Source organism: Sminthopsis crassicaudata, chromosome 6 (assembly GCF_048593235.1).
Source record: "Sminthopsis crassicaudata isolate SCR6 chromosome 6, ASM4859323v1, whole genome shotgun sequence".
In the NCBI taxonomy this organism is placed as follows: Eukaryota; Metazoa; Chordata; class Mammalia; order Dasyuromorphia; family Dasyuridae; genus Sminthopsis; species Sminthopsis crassicaudata.
The window spans coordinates 230504846-230530670 of record NC_133622.1 but is presented as its reverse complement, the minus strand read 5'-3'; the positions used below and the strand labels follow the sequence as shown (position 1 = coordinate 230530670).

The 25825-nt window shown below is 34.4% G+C and overlaps 1 protein-coding gene across 4 annotated transcripts in view; it reads left to right on the top strand.

Annotated features, from left to right (window-relative positions):
• LRRC4C (leucine rich repeat containing 4C) overlaps positions 1-25825 on the top strand; it is a 1473705-nt gene that overhangs the window by 130511 nt on the left and 1317369 nt on the right. The window contains exon 2 of one of the 4 annotated variants that reach the window (XM_074272321.1): positions 14514-14654. The exons of 2 other annotated variants lie outside the window; for them this stretch is intronic. The gene's annotated coding sequence lies outside the window, so the exon portion shown is untranslated. Of the gene's footprint in view, positions 1-7603; positions 14655-25825 lie in introns of those variants that run through there. One more of the 4 variants, XM_074272320.1, reaches the window with a different exon arrangement.

Here is a 25825-nt window from a genome sequence, read left to right as displayed (position 1 = left end):
GATGAAAATGTGTATGGACTGAACTTGACATATTTTGCTTGTGGACATTAATGGAAAGAGAATAGTGTGGGCAAGAGGAAGCCAAGATCCTTATTTACCAACTGTTATCTGATGATCAAGAGAGAATAATCAATGACTATGGCATCAAAATACATGGCAAATGATATTCAAACTGACTTATCTGCCTGGAGTGAACATAACAAATGTGCCAATCAATAAACATTCATTAAGTACCTACAATTTGAGAGGGAATGTAGTAAGTACTAGAGACACAAAAAGAAGCAAAAATTTGATGGCCCTTGCTTTCAAGGAATTTACAATCCACTGGCATTAAAAATAGACATTAAAATATCTGGACACATTAAAAATAGAATAGTGTTAGGTATTCAATGAAAGGAAATCTTATCACTCAATTGTGACCCTTTGGGGAACATTTATATAAGAATTTTTGTTTGTTTTAGAATTATGTCAAATTTTATTGAGGTTTTCTATTTGATGGCTAATTTTAAATCATAATTGTAAAGATTCTGTTAGGAACTGAGATGAAGTAGAGAGGGAATAGAGTCTCTGTAAGACTGAGTTCAAATTGTAGTTTTTCTATTTCCTATTGGAATGACATGGGGCAAATCACCTTGCCTCTCTGCATTTCAGATTCTTCATTTATAAAAGGAGGCTTTTGAATTCATGGCCTCTAAGAGTTTTCATCATTTCTAATGCAGCTTTCCTTTCCAGTCTTCCTTCATCTCATTTCACTTCCATCATTCTACATTCTGGTCAACTTTGAATGCTCACTCTATCATTGCTCTATCTCTGTCTATCACCTCTGTGTACTTTGTAGGCTATATTCCTCATGACTGAAACCTATTGTATTGAAATATTCTTCTTTCCAATGCACTTATGGATATTATTTCAACAAGGACTTTTATGGGAGAACATAAGAATAGTACTTTAGATACCAACAAAAAATTAGATGACATACTCCCATGAGCAGCAATGTCCCTCTAAGGCATATCTAACCCAGTACTTTCAGCCTGACAGAAAATCAGTCAGAAAGAACTTACAATCTTTGGTAAACTGACATATTTGAAAGAACACAAGCACACAAATCCAATAAGGAGCCGTGTTTGGCATGGGGATGGAGAATCAGTGAAAACCAAGATATTCTGAAAGTTTTGATGCATTCATTCTTTTTTCCTTGGATAGATAGAGAGTCTTAGATTCTAACCTGATCCACTCATGGGAAATGACTAATACATTGACATATGGAAACTTAACAAATGAGCAAAAACATTAAAACTTTATGTTGACGTCTTCCATTAATTGTCAATATTTAATAAGACCATCACTCCTATAATGGTTTAAATAATAACCATTGACCTGAAATATAAAACAAACATTGATACTGCTTGGGCATGACAAGGAAAGATTTTATGGATAAAATTATGAGAATTTCATTTGCCTTTCACAAGTGATATGCTTTTGAAAACACATGTTTTTGATGATGGCCTTATGGCCATTGGTGATAGGACAAAGAAGTTTAGAATTAACCAGGTATTCCTCAAGGACAGTCAAGTGCCTTGCCCTATTTTCTATCACTTGTAATGTAGAAACACACATACTTAACTCTCCTTTCCCACACATTAACAAACATGGATCCAAATAGTACATTTTATTTCAATGTAATTTAAAGTCATATATCTGCACATAATGAATCTCTGAAAGATAGGGTCCATTCATTTTCCTGCTTGCTCTTTTTTTTCCCCAAAATTATTAGTCAGAAAGACAGAGATAATTATAAGGTGAAGATAAATGGCCTAATCCGCTTCCCTGAATTCTCTCATTTTTCTGCATTATTCATTTTCCTTGGCTGGGCTTGATCCACACAAGAGAAATACTAAAATTCTGCAACTTGCCGCAGCTGCCACCATATTTCTCCATGGAACTCTCATAAGTGAGCCCCTATATTTTGAACCATAATATAAGGATGTCAAAGCATGGATGCTCAGGTCTTTAAATTTCCTCCATCTCCCATGTTTTACTGTTCCCTCTATGGAAGACTGCTGTAAATGGAGCTCAATGGAGAGGTCATGTCTGACAAGTTCAAGGGTTCAGAGGATGGAAATTTATTATTACTTTTCTTGGAATTACCCTTTGTCTATACCTTGTCTAGTCGGCCCATAGAATCTCAGAAACAAAGGAGACTTCAAAAACTCTCTCAACTCTTATCAGAATCATTGCTTTTTTAATATAGAGTTTTGGAATATGTGAAATACTGATCCTTAACACATTTGAGGATCACAATAAGTTCATGATCTCAGCACTAGGAAGGAATCAAATCCTCTCTACAGAATTCTCATTAAGTCTCGCTTTTGTGATTTTGACAGCTTAAATGGAAGAATACCCAATAAGTTTTCCTAGACTGTAAAGCAGTGAGTTCTAAAGCATGAGATAAAACATGGTACAATGGGAAGTGTGTTAGACCTAGGAGATAACCAAGTTTTAACAAGGTGTCTGACTGTTTATCATTATATGACTAAGAACAACCAATTTGCCTCTCTAAGCATAAGATTAAGGTATCAGATTAATAAGAAATAATGATAGCATCAAGTTTTAAAGCTTTGTATGCTTGTTGAAAGTAAAATGTATACAACATTTTTATAATATTTATGATGCGATATAAATGTCAGCTATTACTCTAATTCTATTGGTAAATTGGTCTCCTGGTAAGTGGTTGATTAAGTTCGAATAAATTCCTGTGGTTTGATTGAATGATTGATTGACACAATGTGCTATTGCTTTCTCATTTCCCTTTCCAAATACTGAGGCATACTTGCATAACTATAATGAATGTGTAACATTCAAAACCTCCTGAAATGGAATTCAGCATGGTATTCTATAATGGAGAAGGATAAGTATACTGTGTCATGTAATAAACACACACACACACACACACACACACACACACACACACACACACACATACAAGGATAGTGGGGAAAAGTGCTCCCTCATATTTCTCATATGGAACATCTGATTCATGAAATCTTGGATTTGGAAGTCATCTCTCAAGTCATCATATCCAAATCATATCTTAATGAAAATTTACTTTATAGCATATATGAGACATGCTCATCCAGTCATTCCATAGTGATCTATAGGGAGGGCAGCAGTTCATTCCAATTTTGGGTGTCACTAATTTTAGATCACTGTAGTCACCTTGAGCTACTAGATGGTGCAGTGTACAGAATGGTGGTCCTGGAGCCAGAAAAATCTAGAGTCAGGAAAAATCATGGTCTTGAATTGAAATCTAACCTCAGATACTTACTAGACATATGATCCTGGTTGAATCACTTAACCATATTTGCCTCAGTTTCCTCAACTACACTCCTGATCTGGAGAAGGAAATGGCAAATCACTCCAACATCTTTGCCAAGAAAATTCAAAATGGGATCATGAATAACAACAAAAAATCAGTTCGGGCAATGTAAATGTTCAATAAGTGAATTGAAAAAGAAGAAAATGATGAAAGTATATGAACTTTTTTTGTCACGTTCTACCATATGGGTGAATTTTGAGAGATATGTTAGAAACATTCAGGCTTGGTTTATAAAATTGCACCATCTGACTTCTAAGACCTTTTTCAAGAGTCTGTGATTATCGTATGCTAAAATATACTCTGTAGCTCTAAAGTTTGGCATGCATGAGTAATCAGATATAATATAATGCTAGTTCCATGACCTACATGAATTTCTTTTTAAAAGGATTTTATTGTACTAGTTGGCGCTTCAAGGAACAACAGTGAGTCATATGTAAGTAATACTTTACAATTTACAAAGTGCTTTTCTTATATCAACTATATGATCAAGGATGCTCAAGTCTTATTTGTCCCATTTAAGAGACAGAAAAAGTGAGGCTCACAAGGGAAGTAACTTACTCAAGGTCAAGCTATTAGGATAAGAGTGTGTGTGGGCATAGGACCTCTTGTATTCTGAGTTCAAGTGCAATGGTTTGTTGGGCTAAAAGATGCTGCTTCCATACCAGAATGCTCATGATCATGACATTTTTCCGATTGGGTTGGTGTTGGAAAAGTAGAGAAAATGGCTTTTTTCTTTAACCACAATAAAATGACACTAAAGTGAAAATTGCAGAGAATAGAGTCAATCAGAACTCTTTCTTTCTCTGTTGAGGTGATTATAGATGGCTAGAGGTTGACCAAGCAATCTCCATTCTAATAGAACTGCACTGTAAGAAAAGTTTACCCTTCTGTGATGGCATGTTTCATTTGAAGTGGAGAGTATCTAAGCACTTTGATTATAAACCATAGAATAAATAGAATCTGTTTTAATGTTCCATTGAAAGAGGGAATCATTTGCTTTTTAAAGGAACACCAATTGCTTTATCACTTTAAATATTAATGACCAGCACTGCAATTTCTCTCTCTAATGTGCTTTGTTTTGGTGCCCGTCCAAGCCAGGAAGATGAAAATCCCTTTGGGGCCTGACGTAGAATATAATTTTCTCTGCAGTTTTCATTGTAAACATGATAATAAATTAGAAGTTGTAATGAATATGCATTAAGGCACCCAATGTCCTCCCACCAGTCTCTGCCTAACCTCAGCTCATTCCCTTGAGTGACATTTCAAGCCCCCACTTTTCCATGTAGATTTGGACAATCTTCAAGATAGTAGGGGGGCAGTTTAAGTTGTCAATAAACAATATCAATTCAGAAAACATTTATTAAATGATTATCTTATGGAAAGTCCTTGGCCAGACACTAATGTTATCTCCTTGAAGGCTGGTGGTGTTTTGTGCTTTGTGTTTGTATCTGTAGCACAATTTGGTACATAGTAGGTGCTTAATGAATGCTTATTGAATTTAAGGGGATTATGAAATGAGTCATGTAGCATGAAGGATGTGACATGTAGGGCATTTGTAATCTATTCCTCTTTCCAGAATATCCCCACATCTATGTACATCTATGTCTTTCATCTGATCACCTATTCTTATAGTCAAGAAGATTTTATTAATGTTTTCTATCTATTTGTGTAGGGAAGCTACATGATTCAGTGAATAGATAGTAGGCCTAGAGTCAGGAAGACTCATGTTTTGGAGATCTAATCTGTCTTCAGACATTTACTAGCTGTGTGATCCCGAGCAAATTATTTTACCCTGTTTATTTCCATTTCCTCAACTATAAAATGAGTTGGAGAAGTAAATGGCAAATCACTCCCACTCTCTGTGAGGTTTATGATCTCATTTCTGGACACTGATGGGATCTAATAAAATATCATTATATCAGGAATATAACACAGTAGGCACTTCAGATTTTTACTGAACTGTGATTGTGAGTTTAGCACTTTGAAAGATGCTAACAAGATGGTTCACATACTGTTGCAAGTCGGTATCAACTTTCTGGAGATTTCTGCATGGGCCTAGCTGCTCATAAAGTTTCTTTCTCATCAAATCACTGTTATTTAGAAATTCCCACATGTAAATCATGTGCATAATAAGATCATATAGAGCCCAATAACTATTGAAAATCAATGAACAACATCTTTTCATGCTTCCCTACTCTTCTTTCTAAAAAAAATATTAAAATTGACAGCTTGAACCTGACCACACAGGCTTCTTCCTCTTCCTCTTTTGTTAGGATTACTAAGTGAGAACTCGGGTTGTCTGGATAGTGACAAGGTGAGAATTCAGGTTGGACAATTACAAGGTGAGAACTCAGGTTGACTTGATGGAAGGAGCAGGCTCATTGGCTGAGGTGGTTCTTCCCAGAAGCCCTTGCATTATCCCACGCCCATTCTCTGGGAGAATAAAAGAGAGGACTCCCAGAGATAAAAAGAAGACTCTCTGCATTACATCTGGCTTGACGGGGCTCTCTGCAGAGAGGGAAGTCACTTCTAAGGACAAGAGTTAACAGCAACTACCTGGAGACAACGGTTCACTACAGGAAGAAGAATCTGTCTGAAAGATTTGAGTAGATACCGCAGATCTCTTCCCAGAGAGCGATCCGGCAGCTTCTGGAGACAACAGCACGCTACACTCTTTGGACTCCTAAAATCTTATAGTTTAGGTCTTCCTGTGACCTATTGAAACATGTTCTCATGGATCTGTCTGAATATCCACTCCTCCTTCCCTCAAAGTGTTGCCAGATCATTCCTCCTAATACATAAAGTATATCATGTTACTCTCCTACATAAGCCCTTCAACATGAGATATAGATATAAAGAGAGAGAGAGAGAGAGAGAAAGAAAGAAAGAAAGAAAGAAAGAAAGAAAGAAAGAAAGAAAGAAAGAAAGAAAGAAAGAAAGAAAGAAAGAAAGAAAGAAAGAAAGAAAGAAAGAAAGAAAGAAAGAAAGAAAGAAAGAAAGAGAAAGAAGAAAGAAAGAGGCAGAGACAGGACTTTCAGCTTATCAACTGAACTCTTCACTCTTCCACTTTTCCTTTTACCACAAATAATCTTTTTTTCTCATTTGACCAATTACTTTTCTAGACAATTGAAATGTTCTTCTACTCATCCTATGAGATTTAATTTCTAGCTAGCCTTCAAGGTTTGGGCTAAATGCATAGTCTACCATAAATTCTTTGTAGGTAGATGCCTTTAGATTTAAAAAATGTTGCCATCTCTATTTCATTTTCAAGCACTTGGTACCTTCCTCTTAGACTGTCATCAAAAGAAATGAAGTTTACTTAATAACAAGAAAACATTTTAGTAATGGACATGGTCTGAAAAGCCTATATAGAATTTCTTGCCTTCTCAGTGGCAGTGGTGGTGATAGGTAGGGAATAGGGAGAGAAACAAGGAGAGAATTTGGAACTCAAAGTTTTGAAAATCAAATGCTAAAAATTGTTTTCTATGTAACTGGGGAAATATACTAATTTTGTTTTCCTGTGGCAATTGGGATTAAGTGACTTGCCTAGAGTCACAGCCTAGGAAGTGTTAAGGTCAAATTTGAACTCAGGTTCTCCTGACTTCAGGACTGGTGCTCTATCCATTGCGCCACCTAGCTGCCCCTAAATATATATTTTTTAAAAATATTTTTAAAATATTTTTTTAAAAATTAAAAATATATATTAAAAAAAAAGGTGAGTACATATCACAACTCCTCCAACATATTGGAAGCATCATATAGAAGAGAACACATATCTGAACTCAGCTTACTATGATGGAATATTTCTTGTGTATTTCATGCCCTTATTTAATGACTATTAAATGATTGATTTACATTTGGGAATTTATAGAGAGCAGTTGTTTGATGAAACAGAAACTTTCTCTGCAATTGTGGCGAACAGAGAAATCTCCAGAAAGTTGATACTAATTTGCAATATTATGTGGATCATTCTATTAGCATCTTACAAAGTGGTAACTACAGAGTCACAAGTCAGTAAAAATATGAAGTGGCTATTGTATTATCTTCTTGATATTAATGTTAGTTCATCCATATATAGCACTCTTATTTGGAATGTGTCTGCCTTACAATTATAACATTTTATTATAACATTATTATAACATTTTATAACATTATAAACATTTTATAACATTATATATATATATAAAACATTATTATATACATATAATTATAATATACATATACATAATACATAATATATATATTACATTATTATAACATTTATTATAATTTAAATTATAACAACTTATTACAATTACAATTAAGGAAAGGAAGTAGTACAGCGATTATTATCCCAATTTTAAAGACACAGTTCTAATTTAATGACTTGCCCATGACGAGACAGCCAAAATTTGAAACCTCCAATCCATCCTCTAATTCCACTATATTTTTCTACTGCTACAATACTTTATTTTGTTTAGGCTGTCTTAAGTACTTAAAGAAGCTAAGATATTCTTAAGTGTCTACCACATTCAAAACAAAATATATTGCCTGGACTTCTAAACATGTTTTATAATTTAAAAAAATCTTTCTCTTATTCCCTAATCATCCCAGGGCCCTAATTTGTCCTTTGGATGCTGGCTCACTATATCTTTTTCTTCTTTAATCCCTGCCCCATTGATTCTGTATTTAAAATAAAACAATCTTTTCCATTAAGTCTCAATGCCATATCATGGTGTATAAAATCATTTATAAATCAACCTTTGCATAAGATAATCCTAAAGCATAGGGACAAAGTCAAGATAGCAAATCTATTATATGTTGGAACTGAAGTAGGTGCTGGAAGTACAACAATGAAAGAAATAATCCCTATCCACAAAGAATAAATCTGGGAAATAAGTACACTTATAAGAATAGAGAATAAATATAAAGATAATAAAAACAAACAAATACAAAATAAATACAAAAATTTGGAAAAGAGGACCTCATATTTTCAGTGACATGTTGACTAGTTTGGGCCATATTCTGGAGTAAAGTGCAATGATATTCTAAGGAAAGATTGGAGCATATTTGTAAAAATAAAAGGTAAACCAAATGCCTGGCAAATATTAACTAATTTGATCTTCAATTACCATGGGAACTAAGTTAAATTATTAGTCACATTTTACAGAAGAGAAAACTGAGACATAAAGAAATTAAATAGCTTGTACTCATCTAGTAAATGTTTATGTGTGAAAATTCAGCTATTCTTATTACCAGGTTCTGTCTTCTATTGTACATACCACTCAGCTGCATCCAGTCGCCATTTTGGAATATTATTCATTATTAGGGAAAGTCTACATACAACTCCAATATATCAGTCCTAAATCAAATTTCTCCTTATAACTTTTGTCCATTTCTTTTTTCCACTTTGTTGATTAAAAACCAAGTCTAATCCTTTTCCATGTTACAACTTGAAGTGATCAATTTCATAACAGGATTATCAATAATAATTACAGTAATGATAGTAGTTATAAATTGTGAACCCATGATTTCCTGGTTATAAAGAATTTCCACTGTGGAAATTTATTTTATCCCAATTCATGCTGTCCATGATTCTAAAATGTAAATCTAAGAAGTAGTCCAGATCACTAAGAAGTTCCATGAGATGTCCAAGGTCATGCAGTGCTTTCTGATCTAAGTGTTTGTTTTGAGGATATTTTCATTTACTCTAGGCAGTAAAGTCCAACAACAGAAATTGATCAATCACAGTTGTGATCATAAAGTTCATGGTTCCTAACAATTTTTTTTTTAATGTAAGAGGCATCAGTGATATATCTAAAACAGTTTCCAGTTAGCAGCCATACAATTACCATAACATGATGGCTGTCAGTCTTCTTCCACCCTGATTATATTCATACTATAACAATGACTTTGGTGAATATGCTGCTATTTACTTTGTGACTGATTTACTAAAGATCCATTCCTTTCATGTGATTACCATCATTTTGTGGACCTTTGTGATGTTAGTCAGTTTACCATAACTTATTTTTCTCCCTGGGCCATTACATTTTTTTTACCAAGTCATGCTGAAACTTTCAGGAAAATATCTTTTTTGTCTTTACTGATAACCTCTTTTGGGGATCTTCTTGGAAAAGAGAGAGAGAAAAGGAGAGGATGAGGGAAGAAGACGAGAGGAAAAGAGAAAAGAAGGGTTTGAAAAAACTTAAAGTAGTTGGAGTTTTAGGAAAGAATACAGACAAGTTTAAGATTATTATCAGGGGACAACCCAGCAAGTTTCAGGTAACTAAAACTATGCTGTAGAATTTGGACTGAAGGAAACATGAATGACTTGCTTATTTTATTTTGAAAGAAATTATGACTTTTTCTTTAAAAAAGGGAATGACATAATTATAAAAAGACTAAAGTTAAAAATATTTGTGTATTCATTTTTTCTTTTTCTTTTCCCCAAGACAAGATGCTTCACAAAACAAACTTCTTTTTGCCTTGAATTTATAAAGGACAGGTGCTATATCAATGAAACAGGTATTTATTTTGCTTTTCCATTTTCATCGTTAAAATGGAGACAAGATTTTATGGGATGAAAATTCACTGACTCCTTAATTTTATAGTTAAAGGGACACCAGAATCTAACCTCCTTGTCTTTCCACTGATGAAGAATAAGAGACCCAGAGAAATTGAATCACTAACAATTTGAATGATAAAATAATATTTAATATTTTACTTTTATTGAAAATATAATATGTAACAATTATTTGCAAGTCTCATGATGTATAAATGTTCTTGCTTTTCCCAATGACAAAACTAGCTACATCATTTATGAATATCAGTGTTATGGTAATGTCCAATATAAATACTACAGTATAAATGAATAGATGAATGACAAAAGACATAATTAGCACTGACTAGACATTGAACTAAGTTCTGGGTGTACAATTGCAAGACAGTCCCTCTCCAACAGGAGAACATAATGTAGAGCTTGGGGGAAGGCACAATGTAAAATAAAACTAACTCCAGATTTTCAGAGGCTTGAACATCAAACCATGAATGCTGACAATTTTTTTTTACCAGACTGGTAAGTGTGGTCCCAGATACTGGTAGTGTAAGCTCTCTGAGGATTGGCTTCCCTAATTTCAGAGGATCTCATCATCAAGAGTGTGGATACTTACTGATGAATCTTGTGACCATGTTACACTATGAATTATTGACTAGTTTTATTGTGCTGTCATTGATGTTATTATTATTGTTACCTTGCATGAGCCGTGGCATTTTGGTACCATGATGTGGTTTAAGAGGCCTGCTGAACTAAATAATAAAATATTTATGCTCAGTATTCAGAATACTAATAATCTGAAATGTAAGTTTACTATCTTTTTTTTTTAGCAGTAAGATTTGAAGATCCAGGTGCTGGTAAACCCAAAGGGTTCTAGGAGAACTGTAAAACAAGGCAGTGAGATGACAAATAGTTGGTCTGCCGGCATCATCACTACAGGCTATTAATGAAGGCAGTCCATGCAGAATCCCTTCGGAATGAAATGACAGATGAGATCTGATTACTAATAGAGATTTACTTCATGAGTCGTAAATTTTTATGCTAGGAAATGTAATAAGAAGGGAAAGAGTTCGGCATCTTTACTTCAAAGAATAAAACACTCAAAGCTGAATTAAGAGCTTTTCAGACCTCAGAGTAGGTTAAGTGCTTCTGACAGTTTCCTCATGTTTACAGCAAGGGAACTTGGACCATATCTCTAAGGTCCTTGAAGCTAGAGGAGGCAAATATTTGTGGTTATAGTTAGGGGTAGCTAGAAGGCACAGTGGGATAGTGTGTTGGATCTGCAGTCAGAAAGAATTCATGAGTTCAATTTAGGCCTCGGAAACTTCTGAGCTGTGTGGCCCTGGATAAGTCACTTAACCCTGTTTATCTCAGCTCCTCATCTATAAAATGAGTTGGAGAAGAAAATGACAAATTACTATAGTATCTTTGGCAAGAAAGCTCCAAATGGAGTCATCAAGAGTCAGACAAGACTGAACAACTTGTAGCTAGTTGTGGTTAAAAAAAAATAATAATGTGTGAATGGAACTCATGTTGCATAAGGCAATCCCACAGTGTAACTGAAGTCCTGCCATGATTGCAGCAAAGATTACATTAACTACCTTATTGGCAAAGGATATGGAGATTGGTGATTAAAAGCATTTCAATTCAAGGAAGATTTAATCAATTCAGTGCTGGGGATGAAAAGATAAAACAAAAGTAGTCACTGCCTTCCTTTTATAAGAAGTCTTTCTAGGTGCCTCTTAATAGTTGTACTTTCCCTGGGTGATAATTTATGACTGATCCTTTAATTAGCTTTTATGTATATAGGTTGTATCTTGTCTCTTCCATTAAACCATGAGCTTATATAGAATGGGAGCTGTATTTTTTCCCTTCTTTGTATCCCTAGAACTGAGCATAATACTTCACATATAATCTTGTTATTCAACTGTTGTTCAGTAATGTCCAATTTTTTTTTTCCTGAGGCAATTGGGATTAAGTGACTTGCCCAGGGTCACACAGCTAGGAAGCGTTAAGTGCCTGAGGTCACATTTGAACTCAGGTCGTCCTGACTTCAGGGATGGTGATTTGTCCACTCTACCACTTACCTCCCCTATTTCCAACTCTTCTTGATCCTATTTGAGGGTTTTCTTAACAAAGATGCTAGAAGGCCTTGCTATTTCCTTCCCCAGTTTTTTTTTTCAGATGAGGAAACTGAGGCAAATGGGTTTGAATGATTTCTCAAAATCACACTGCTAGTGTCTGAAGTCAGTTTTGAACTAAGGAAAACGAATCTTCCCAATTCTTGGTACCAGGTTCTATGCACAGTGCCCCTTAAATGCCTCCTAACCTATAATAGAGAGTTAATAATTTTCTGTTACCTGACGGACTGGTTTAAATAAATTTATATTCTACAAGAAATCAACAACCAATTATAAAGTGCCTATTATATGTTAGCCACTGTTCTAAGTGTGGGGAGATATATAATGCAAAAATGAATTAATGCCCACTCACAAAGGATTTACATCCTAATGGGAGAAATAGGAATTACACGTTTAAGTATATATAGACAATGTAAAAGAGATGTAAACCAGTTAAATAGAAGGTAGTTTGAGATGAAGCATATGAGTGGGAAGAGAGTAGGATCTAGATCTAAAGGTAGATTTAGAGTAGAATTCTAAATCTACCTTTTAGAATCAATCTCTTCCCTCAAGAAGTCTATGTAGAAGGTCACATTTGAATCTTGAGGGAAGAGATTGATTGTAAAAGGTCGAAGTGAAGTATCATATATAAGTAAAAACCATATCAAATATATGCTGATCTATATACAATTCGTAACACACACATTCACACATTGATAGGAAATGGCAAATGGTTTTAGTGTGAGGTGGGAGGAATGATTGTTTACCATTTGAAGAAGGAATTAGGAAATAGCTCTTACAGGAGGTAGTACCTGAACCTAACTTTAGAGGGAGTTTCGAGAGTAGATGTAAGCAGGAAGACCATCCCAAGCATAGGTAACAATCTATACAAAATTATGGAGGCAGAAGATGAGTGTATTATCTGAGCTAATTATAGGAAGGCCAATAATTTATCAAGTTGAATGTGATTACATATGCTGTCAACAAGGGCTAATGGTCATTAGAGCTGGAAGGGATCTTGATGATCCCTTCACAGTGTCAATCACCAACTTTTCTTTATTGAATCCTTACATCTTGGAAGAAACTCTGGGCATTCTGCTAGACATTGTTCCACATGTAAGGAGCTATCAAAGATCATTATTGTTTTCATGAAGTTACAAATTCATTTCAATAACCAGCAATGGCTGGCCTATTTGCTGCCTCACCAAATATCTCTCAACTCTTGAGCATTTTTATTGCTCACCCAGACCTGGGTTCTGTCCCTCCTCATCTCTGCCAGGGGACTTCTCTAGTTTCTACCAGATAACTCTTAGACTCCACAAGAAACACTGTCTGATATCCCTGAATGGCAGTGTCTTTCCTTTGTTGATTATCTCCCAGCTATTTGTGTAGATGGTCTGTCTATTCCTAATGATTTGCGTGCTGTTTCACCTATTAGATCAAGAGTTAATGAAGAGTAATACCTTTTGTTTGTTTGTTTTTATCTCTCTTTGTATTTATTACTAGCACATTTCCTGGCACATAGCAAGGGTTTAATAGATACCGGTTGATTTGGGGAGCCAAGATGTGTGCCCCTAATATAACAAAGCTAATTATGACAGCTATGCCCAGACGCTTCCATCATTGTTCCATGTAGTTTCAAATAAAGTGGATGGTAGGCTTTCAGATTTGGAGGCAGAGGCATTTTGCTTACTTAGAGGGCTTGATTAGATGTTGAGCCTGGGCTCTGATTTAATCTTGATTGATTAGATATAATAATCCCCAAGCGATTTACCTTTTGCTTTCTTGAACAAAAGAAAATTAGCTTCTTTTTCTCTATCTGCTAAAAACAGGTATCTGGAAACAAAACTTCAAGAAGTGCATTTAATTTTTTTCAAAGATTACAATTGGTCACTACAAATGAATGCTTTCCATTATGGCTACTTAATGGGGACTACCTAAAAGCTGTGACAGGGATAGTTGAATTGATATGGCAAGGACATTGGAAAGGGAACTGTTGTGAAAGAGTAATTGGAAAGGAGCAACCAAGGGAAAAACCAAGGTCAGTGAGATGCCCTGCTTACAACTCAGCTCTTTCATCCTTGTAGATCTTACTCAATTGCACTGGTATCTAAAAGCAAATTATTTTCATTCACAGCTCTGTTTTGCAAAATGCTTTTGCCTCTACCCCAAGAAAGTAAAACTACCCTTTCAGTGGCCTTCATTTTCAAATCATCCCACTAAAATATTATAGGGAACAATAGGAGAAGAGAGACATGATACTATAGAGTCGCACATTTTAGGTTACTAAAGGCATTATAGGATTTTTAAGATAGACTCAAACCTAATTTATTTTCATTCTACCATTTAAAAAGCAATGTATATAACTGGCAATTTTTATTTTTTGTTGTTCAGTCTTTTCAGTCATGTAAAATCTGTTGTGATTCCATTTGGGTTTTCTTGGCAAAGGAACTAGAATGGTTTGCCATTGCCTCATATTTTACAGATGAGGAAACTGACTTGCCCAGAGACACACAGCTGTTAAATATCTGAACCTGCGTTAGAACTTATGAAGATGATTCTTCTTGACTCCAGTCTCAACCTCTATCCACGGTTCCATCTTTATAAACAAAACTAAGCCTTCCAGGTAATTCCCTGTTTAAATGTCCAGAACTTAGTTTGAGATCTGACATTCCAGTAATTAAAGAGTATGTGCTTTTCCCCTCCAATAGCATCTTTGTGAAATAAGGTGTGCTTAGAATGCTACTCTGTGAGTCAGAAAGACCTAAAAACTCATCCCTGATACTTGAGTGTTGTCACCCCAAGGAAGTCACTTAACTATTCAACACCCTTGATTTTTTTCATCTGTAAAAATGAGATAATAATAGCTTTTACTTTGAAGGTTTATTATGAAAACCAAAGGAGATAAACTATGTAAAGTGCTTGGCAAACATTAAAGTTCTACATAAATATAGCTGGAGGATAGTGAATACTATATTCTTGTAAATTAGAGAATTATTCAATATCCTTTTAAAAAAATCTGGAAGGATGATATGAATTATCCAATTTGAGTGCTATTCTCTTCATTAACATCAAAGGACATTAATGATAGGAAGAACACATTTCATGTCAATATATTGTCCAAGGATGATAGGACACCCCTTCTCCCAATGTCTCTTCCTTGTCTAGACACAACACAGGAGTTCTTTCACCAGGGATGTTCCTCCAGGGCTCAAGCATTGCCTGACAGACAGTGACATAATGCCTCGGTCATAATTGAAAATCAACAAATATTAGCTCTAACTTTTCTTAATTAAAATAATAATTATGATATCCAGACCATGAAGAAAGCAGGTAGCTTTCTCCCCAGAATGTGTTAACACTGAGGGAAAGAGAATGAAATTTAATGAGGTCTGTTGCATTTGACCTAATTAACTACTCAGCCTGCTTTATCTCTTCTTCTGCTTGGCCCCTGCAGCTCATAAATAGTTGTCGAGATCTGCTCATTGACAAGGCCACTGTAGGAAATAGGTTTCTTGCCCTTGCTATGTATTATGATTGACAATGTAATCTGTGAAAACATTGTGGTGTCAGGAATGTTGTGATGTATGTGAAATTTCTATATTGGCCACTAGGCTTTCTCCTAATTGTGATGAAGCACGAGGCTGCATTTATTGATACGTAAAATGATGGGCATGCTGGCTGGGTCCAGCCTTTCTGCTTAACCTTTACAAGAACACACCTTGACTTCTTCCAGTGCAGGTAGATGGAAGCCTACAAATAGCTGGGCTTTACCATGGATTATTTTAATAATATAGACTTAGATATCTGCTCTAACACCTAGCATAGTACATAGTATATAGCTGGTGCTTAATAAATGCTCATCAGACTTTTAATTTACTTCCGAATTGGTGTTGGGTACATTGCGTGTGGAAAGAGTGGCTTTGAAGTCAGAGAACTTAGATTTATGTATAGTACAAACCACTCTGTGCATGTATGTATATAGCTTGTATGTCTCTGTGTGTATATCCTCTTAGAATTATTGGCTTAAAGCATTTCTTTTGTTGTTTAAAATAAAAACAAAATCCCAGAACCTATAATATACTCACTGCAGGTACCCTGCAAGGCTGTGGATAAACTATCACACAGAACAGAGTATTGAGTATAGCTTCATTTTTTCCTCACTTAACAGAAAGCTAGATTCCTTTCCTCAATTTTCCTTTTTTTTCCCCTTTACTTTTCATTTTAAATCACTTACTAAGTTCTGGTTATAGCTCTTCTCCCAGATTTTAGGGAAACTTCTTCCTCATCTATATGAAGAACTGTCATTGACTCATTCCAGAACCACAGAGAGACATTGTAGACAAACTGTAGGAGAGATGGTTAGAAATAATGTAGCTGAACTCATTTTCTAATAAGTGGATTTGGTCAAGTATTTCAGTTGTTTAAGAGATGAGCCAGAATTACCTGGGAGAGAAAAAAATAGATAAAAGCTTCATATTCCCTTCTCTTATTACTGAGCAAAAGACAGGTTGTCATGTAAGTTGCTATAATATGCTAAGAACTAACTTCATTTCCTCTTTTGATTGGACTCCTAGAATAATGTTCTCTTCCTAAATTCTAAGGTTTTACAAGGCACAGACCGATTTATATGGATTTTTGCATCTCATCACAATGCACACAGTAACTAAGGCTTATGTATTGCTAGAAGAAATTCCATAATGATCTCACTCTCCACCAAAACACGGCTGCATCTCCTCTCAAATTTCAAGTCTTAGAGTGACCAAGAACATTGAGAGAGTGAGTGATGTGCCCATAATAGCATATTATAACTAAATTCAGATTAGAACAAGTAATGGATCCCTTTGAAATGGGCTTACGTTATTTGAATTCCTGAATCAGATTTCTGTTGGGTTGAGACCAATCACTATATTTGTTATAATTATAATTTCAAATACTGAATTTATATATATATATATATATATATATATATATATATATATATATATATTTGACTACTTCAGAGGATTCATTATTTATAACCTAGTTTATATGTCATTCTCAGAATTTGAATCCAATTCTTTTAAGTTTTAATGTTGGCTATCTACATTTTGTGGTATCACCCATTTTAAAAAGTATTTAATTGTTTTTTGAACCATTAAGTAGACTTTTGGGCTAAGGAGATATTTTAGAACTACTATAATTATAAATATATTAGTGAGATAAACATATGGATAAGATAATACAGATATTTGTATTCAGATCAATAAACAAACATTTATTAATATCCTACTACATATATTAACAAATACAAAGTAATTACCTGAGAGAGAGAATAAAGGAAATATCAAATAGATGAAGATGAAACTGAAAATAAATCACATACAGAAGGTAGTATTTAAGCTGCTTTCTTCCTCTTAAACTAGAGATTCTTAGAATAAGGAGCAAGGAAGACCACATTCCAGATTTGCATAATAGCTAGTGTAAAGAAAGGTATGGCAAGGGAAGATATAGTATTGTGTAATGTCAAAAAGAAGTTTTTTTTTTTTGTTTGTTTTGTTTTGTTTTTGTTTTTTGCTTGTACCATGGCTTTTGTAAAGAGGACCAATGTGTAATAATACTGGAAAGGTAAATGATTGACCAAACCATGCCAAAAGAACACTGTTTGATGGATTCATCAATCTATTGGGAAGAACTTTTGTGACTTGTTGCAAAGTTCTATGCTTGTCCTGATATGCTATTTTCATCAATGACATGAATGAAATCATAGAAAGTAAACTTATTCAATGTTCATATGGTAGCACATTGGAAGAAACAACCAATTTACTAAGCAACTCAATTTTAAAAATTTAAAAGACTGCAGGAAGGGGAGAAAAAAACCCCAAAAGACCAAGCTAAGTAGTAGAAATCCAATGGCAATAAAGATAAAGGATTTTATTTAGACCTAAAACATCAATTTAAATAGTTGGTAAAGGAGATCAGGCTTAACAGCAATTTGGTACAAGTATCTAGATAGTTTAGTTTAATGAAAGCTCATAATCAGCAAATGAGGTGATTGGAACATATATATGGAATATATATATGTATGTATTTATATATATATACATATATACATATGTATATATGTATGCATATACACGTAATAAAAACTTTGTTTTATTACCAAAAAAAGGTGTTCAGATCAAGGGAAGAAAGCATTCTCATCTTGAATGATGTCTAAAATAATGCTTTTCATTTATGATTACCACAGTTTAAGAAGGACTTTCCTTAACAGGAATATTCCTGAAAGTTTGGGACAATCAAATGAATGAACTGGATGTTATACCCAAGGGGGAAAATATAAAATTGAAATTTTTGATATATTTAATCCTGGGTAGAAAATATCTTGTTGGGGAGAGGATTCTAACCGTCACTTTCAAGTACATGTTGATTTAAAAAAATATGGAATATAAATTTTACTGTTAATTATTTTTCTCTTCAGATACAACTTAGACTTAAGGGTGGAAAGAAGACTTTTTATCAAACATATTTGAAAAAAAATAAGGAGAATAGAATCAAAGAATGAGAGTTGGGAAGAGAACCTCAAAAAATCTTCTAGTCCATTACCTTTAATTTACAGATGAAGAAACTGAGGCATAGTTTAAGTAAATTACTTGATGAAGGCTTCAAAATGATAAATATCTGACATAGACTTAAAAACCACTCTAGGAACCTAAGGCCAGTGTTCTTAACTTACCACAGATTTTTGTTTTTGTGGAACTTAACTTTACCTAACTTGAAATATTTATATCAAGGCTTGTTTATCTGACATGTTTATCATGGGTGTTTTTTGTGAATTATTACTCAGAATAATTTTAAGTGAATATCTATGTATTTACATGCATATATACATGCATTATACACTATATACATACAGGTGTCTGTGATTACATACATGTATATATCGGAGTCAGAAGAACTTCAATACTTTCTGACTCCAAGCCTAATACTCAATCCACTATAACAGTCTGTTTCTATAAAGAGATATACAATCATTATCAGATTTCATTATACAGCATTGAATGGTGTGCAAAACAGAGGACATATCTGAATAACAATGAATTAAACTCCGAAAAGTATAACAACAGGAAATACAAAAATTAGTAGGAAGGGAGAAGAAAGGGGCAAGACAGTTTTTTCAGAAGATATAAACAAAACAGCTGCCTTGTTAGGATAAATTTGTATGTGGAGCTCATAGTAGAATAACTATTATGCACCATAAGTATCCAAATTAGAAAATATGTAAATCACACTCTCATCAAAAATATTGACTTGTGGGATAAAATCATTCATAATGAAAAGGTATTGACTCTTTGGCTAGGAGTTGCTAAACCATTGTTGGCTCAGTTTTATTCCATCATTGATATTTTTTCCTTTTATCTACTATAATTCTCAAGAGGAGTTGTCTAATTTCAGAAGTATCATTATGCCTAATTACTTTTTGGATTCCTCAATAAGTCAACAATCATTTATTAAATATTTACAATTTGATGTCCTGGGGATAGGAAAAAAAAGAAAAGATAAAAAGTACCCCTATCACTAAAGAAATCCTATTCCAAAAAGGAAACATTATAAAAATAATCAATTAGATACAACATATAAACAGAGTAGATAAAAAGTATCTCAGTTGGGAATCTACTGGCAGATGTCTTTACGGGAAAAAAGTAGGATATTTCTCTTGTTGATAGAAATGGAACTATCCAATATATTCTGGAAATATTTATTAAATATCTATTATGTTCACAAAACTGTACTGAGTCTTAAAGGTTCAAAGCCAAAATAGTACTTGCATCCAAGGATCTTATATTTCAATGGAGCAGAGAGGATGACATATACACAGATATATATGTTTAGTAACATAGGGAAACCTCTTTTTTATAAGTTTTTGATCATATCTTAATAGAGTATATATGTGTTTGTATGCACATGTAAATACTATACATATATATATTCATGCACATACATATACATGTATATATACACATTAATCTGCATATATATCAATGTGTACAATGTGTACAATACAATGCATACAATGGTTACTGTATAACTATTAATGAAACAAATAAACAAATGGTTATTGATAGTAGATAAGATGGGAAAGAATCAAAACAAATGGCTAATTTCTCCATTCTGGGAATATAACACTATCATTCAGCTATCAGAATAACAAGAACCATTTTTTCTAAATAATTTGTCCTCATGTTTCTTTTACAGATAAGGGTTAAACTCAGTTTTCTCAGAAAATAATTTATTTGTTAATTTGCCCCTCTGTTCTCTCTTCAATCATCTCATTTTTCTCTCCAGAATAAGTTGTACTTTCAGTCCTTTACCAGGCTCTTCTCAAATTGGCAAATGGTCATTGTGTAGAATACATTATCTCTTAAAGCTATTGGTCTGTGCTGATGGAAAGCTATTGAAATGATATGGTTATGGGGAGAGAGAGAGAGAGAGAGAGAGAGAGAGAGAGAGAGAGAGAGAGAGAGAGAGAGAGAGAGAGAGAGAGAGAGAGAGAGAGAGAGAGAGAGGAGGAAGAGAGGGGGAGAAAGAGAGAGAGAGGAAAAGAGGAGAGAGGAAAAAGGGAGAGAAGAGGAGAGAGAGAGAGAGAAAGAAAAGGAAAAGGAAGAGGAGAGAGTGAGTAAGTAAGTAAGGGGGGAGAGGAAGAGAAGGGATGGAGAGCATGGAAGGGAGGGAGAGAGAGAGAAAGAAAAACACACTAGCAACCTATGTGATCAGCAAAGGACTGAAGATTCAAGGAATTGAGGGATTCTGAGTCACAAACTAAGCAGTGTAGAATGTTATCCAATTCCAATCCCAACCTCCTCAGCGTCTTTGAATGTTAGTAAAGAAAAATCCCCTAAAAATGCCACTTAGGCATATTCTCCTTGGATGCCTCAGGAGAATTTCCAAGTCAGAAGACAGCTTTGGTAAGTGTAGTACAAATACTACTCTTCTTCTGTAGATATTGCTGGATTTCCTGACTACTGCAGTGGCACATCCTTCAAAGTGAAGGTCCCACAATCAAAATTGAGCTGTCAGTGTTGTTGCATAGTGTGGGGGTGGAACAGAACTCATTTGGTTCTTTCTTGGCTCCATTGAAGCTGCTGGTAAATATTTGATTTCATTTTAAAGTTGGAACACTATAAGGATAGAACCTTAGAACTGGAAGTATACTTCAAGAACTCTGAATTCAGTTCAGCAAGTAGATATTAAGGATACTGTTTTAGTCTTTGGGAATACAAAGGCAAGAATGAAAAACAGTTACAGTGGCTGTGTGCAGCATGTCTTTATCTATTTTTAAGTGTACACTTATGGAATATTTAATCTTAAAGAAGATTACTTTTATTCATTATATATGCTAAAGACACTGACACTTAACTAAGTATATTTAAAAATAGACAAACCTAAACTTAGTTTAAAATTACAAACCTAAACATGAAATTAAAAAAAAAAACCCAAAATGTATGTATATAAACATATGTGCATATATACATTGTATATATACAAATACCCATACCCATACAGTCATATATGTATCTTTATATATGCATATATATATATGCATATATATATATATGTATCATCAATTCAAAGGCCTTCTAGTCCAATTCCTTCATTTTTCAGATTAAAAAAATATGAACTTCCGGGATTTTGTGTCAAGACTGAAGTCACACAGGTAGTAAGTGCCAGATGTAAGATTTCAATTCATGTCCTTTGACTCCAGTGTCACTTTGTCTTTTCTATCACACCACCCTGATTCCCCAGTAGGAAGCTACAGTGCTTGAATTTTAACTTGGCCCTCCAATTCCATTTCATTCTTTTCAGCTCTCTCACTTAACTAAACTTCTTAATTTTATAGAGTAGTAAATGGAAAGTCAAAGAGGATGAATTCTTGGCTCAAGGCAATTTTTAAGTAGTGACTGATTGGGAATTAAAACCCACACTTGCCTGTTTAGAATATGCAGCTAGCTAAATTGCAGTTCTTTCTTAATTTTATTAACTGTTATCATCATTACAATACCAAAATTGTAAGGTATTGTAATGATAGAGAGATGTATTTTGAGAATGAAATGTTTCCATGAGGGGGAAATATATATAAATATATGTGTGTTTGTACATAGGAAGGGAGGAAAGAAGGTGAGAGAGAGGAGAGGGGGAGAAGGAAGGAAGGGAAGGGAAGGAAGGAAGAAAGAGAGGGAGGGAGGGAGGAAAGAGAGGCAAGGAAGGAAGGAAAGAGAGGCAAGGAAGGAAGGAAAGAGGGGCAAGGAAGGAAGGAAAGAGGGGCAAGGAAGGAAGGAAGGAAAGAGAGAAGGAAGGAAGGAAGGAAGGAAGGAAGGAAGGAAGGAAGGAAGGAAGGAAGAGAGAGAGAGAGAGAAATAAATAAAGAAAGAAAGAAAGAAAGAAAGAAAGAAAGAAAGAAAGAAAGAAAGAAAGAAAGAAAGAGAGAGAGAAAGAAAGAGAAAGAGAGAGAGAGAAAGAAAGAAAGAAAGAAAGAGAAAGAAAGAAAGAAAGAAAGAAAGAAAGAAAGAAAGAAAGAAAGAAAGAAAGAAAGAGAAAGAGAGAGAAAGAAAGAGAGAAAGAGAGAGAAAGAAAGAAAAGAAGAGAGGGAGAAAGAAAGAAAGAAAAGAAGAGAGGGAGGGAGGAAAGAGGGAGGGAAGGAAAGAAGGAAGGAAGGAAGGAAAGAGAAGGAAGGAAGGAGGGAAGGGAAAGAGAAGAAGGAAAGAGAAAAGAAGGGAGGAAGGAGAAGGAAGAAAAGAGAGAGAAGGATAAAGGGAGGAAGGAAGGAAGGAAGGGAAGAAGAGAGGAAAGGAAAGAGAAAGGAAAGGAGGGAAGAAGGTAGGGAGGAATGAGTAGGAAGGGAGGGAGGGAGGAAAGAAGGAAACAAGCAAGCAAGCAAGCCATGGCTCCTTTTAGCATTATGTTTTTATAGTTAATGAGGTAAAGTGTCTGGAAGAATTTGACCCTGACTAGGCCACTTAAGGGAAGCTAGTGATTTCTGACTATCTTTCTAACCAGGGCAATCTCTTGCAATTTGTCTTGTGGCTTCACTTCACACTCCTAAAAGGACAAATTCCAGAATGTAATTCTGATTGAATGAAAAGGGGCAGAGAGAGTGGTAGAGAATTTTGATATACTGAGGTTCCCACTTTTCAAAAATTAAAATAACCTTCTACTTTCTCTCCTGAATAGCTATGGCCATTACGACATTACTATAACAATAAATGAGAGAAACACTGTGGTAAGGACTTAGCAAAGGTTAATTACCATAGGAAATGGATGGGGTAAGGAACCATGATGCCAACACATAAGGCATCTCTACACCACAACCAAAGTGGGCAAATGTGTTCATCCCATAACTTACAAAACAGTTGAATGGAAGGTCAAAGAAATAAGTCTTGAATTTCCTGGAATTAACTCATACTGTCACCAGTGATTTTTTTTTTTAACAAGACATATGATTTCAATAGTGAAGGAACCTGCCAAAGAGGAACTTACCTTACCTATAATTATCATGTAACTTTTTTATAGTATGTCAAATCTATTATAAACTTTAAAATTCAACTTATCAATGTAAAACATTATTCCCCTCATTTCTATTCTTATATTTAAGCTAGGGAATCTCCTGTGTTGGACAACTAAAATAGTGAAGGGTCTTGAATTTATTCCATATGAGATTCAGTTGAAATAATCAGAAATGCTTAGAATAGAGATAAGCCCCTCTTCTTTTTTTTTGGGGGGGGGTGAGCAGAGGGAGAATGAATGCTAATTATGCCCAAGAATTTGAATTGTTGTCACATGGAAAAGGGGATAGACTTGTTCTGTTCAGTCCCAGTGGATAGAACCAGGAGAAATTTTTAGAAATTGCAAATAGACATATTTAGACTTGATGGTAACAGAAAAAGAAGAAAAAAAGACAATTATATCTATCTGTTATGTGATACAATGGATAAAGCACTACACCTGGAATCTATAAGACTCGAGTTCAAGAATAACCTCATACATTTTTTTAGTTGTGTGACATTGGGAAAGTATCGTAACCTTGGTCTGCCTCAGTTTCTTCATCTGCTAAATGGGGAATATTCTTCCCAGGGTGGTTGTAAGAATCAAAAGATGGAAATAATCTTGTTGAACTCAGCTTCTCTTGGCATTTATTTTTCATCCCAAAGCACAAAGATATAAGCCAAGATAAAGAAGCCATCTTTTCCAACTCTCATTTTGTAGAAGAGGAAATTTAAGGTCAGTGAGGATAAATAGCATCCCTAAGATCACATAGAATCTAAGGTTTAGAGGAGGAATTTGAACCGAGGTCCTCTGATTTCATAGCTAATATTCTTTCCACTATGCCCTCTCTCCAGTGACCTTTGATACTACTAATAATGATTGCACTAATACTAATACAGGTATTAATAATGAAAAAACTTTGCATATAATACTTATAAAGTACCACATACACGTCTATGTTATGTATTTCAATTATTCAACTTTTTACATATAATTTTTGAAACCATGCATTATATTCACTATTTATTATGATCCTAGGTAGATTATCACACCTGCAATTTTTCTTACCTACAAGTTGGAGCTAATAATGCAATCCTATAGTACCATAATATACACCTAATTTATTAACTCCTCCCCCTACTACCATTAATATATTGGTCCATGTGAAGACTGAATTTCTGCTTGAATTTTGGGGATAGAAAAAGATTACTATAAATTAATGAACAGATACAGTATATTTAATAATATTAATAATAGTGTTATAGTTAATATAATTAATAATAGTAATAGTGTTAATCCCCAAGCAAGCAACAATAGCAGCAGGAGGAGGAAGAGGAGGAACAGGAGGAAGAAGAGAAGGAAGAGGAACAGGAGGAAAAAAAAAGAAGAAGGAAGAGAATGGAGAGGAGGAAGAGGAAGATGAGGAGAAAGAACATTAAAGTAGTGGTGGTGATGTTGGGTGGTAATGGTAGTAGTACATGATTAGTAGTAATGGCAGTAGTAGTCTTTCTGGTTAGGATAAAATTATGGAGTTTTTTGATTTCCAGGCTAAGAAATTGGTCTTTGTAGAATAGTCAAAGAGAAATCATTGTGAGTTTTTTAGGAGAATGACAAAACTGAAATTTTCACTTAGAAAGATGAATTAAGGTCGATTAATTAATTAATTGGGCAGAATGTCCTAGCTTCTACCATCTGTTTCTTAGTAAAATAAAAAGGGATGTGAACACTGGTGATGGCAGTAGAACTACAAAAAGAATGGACAGATTATCTTAAGTCATAGGCAAGGCCTGGTAACTGATTTGATTTGGGGGTGAAAGAGACAACAGGAATTTTTATGATTCCAAGGCTTTTACTCTGGGTGATTGGGAAGTTACTTTTGTCATTAATAGAAATAGACTGGTCAAAAGGAGGAATTTGTTTGATGTGAGGCACCAGTAGGATATCTATATGTAGGTAGATTATGGGAAATGGTTTGGAGAATGAAATTATGGCAAAGGAAAACATTTAGAAGTCATATGCAAAGGAAATAATAGAAGTTTTTGGAAAGAGAGTATAGAAGAAAATAGAAAAAATGCAAAGAACAGAATCAGGTAAACTTTTAGAAGGTCATATTTTATGTGAAAGGAGTACTGAAAGTAGCTAATGATGGATATTAGGGACAGAACAGTAAGAGGAACAAATAGAATAGAGGATATAACGAAAGCTGAAGTTTTGGGGAGACTTTAAATATCACCAGTATGTGATAGAAAGGAGAATGAGTAAAGGTCATATTTAAAT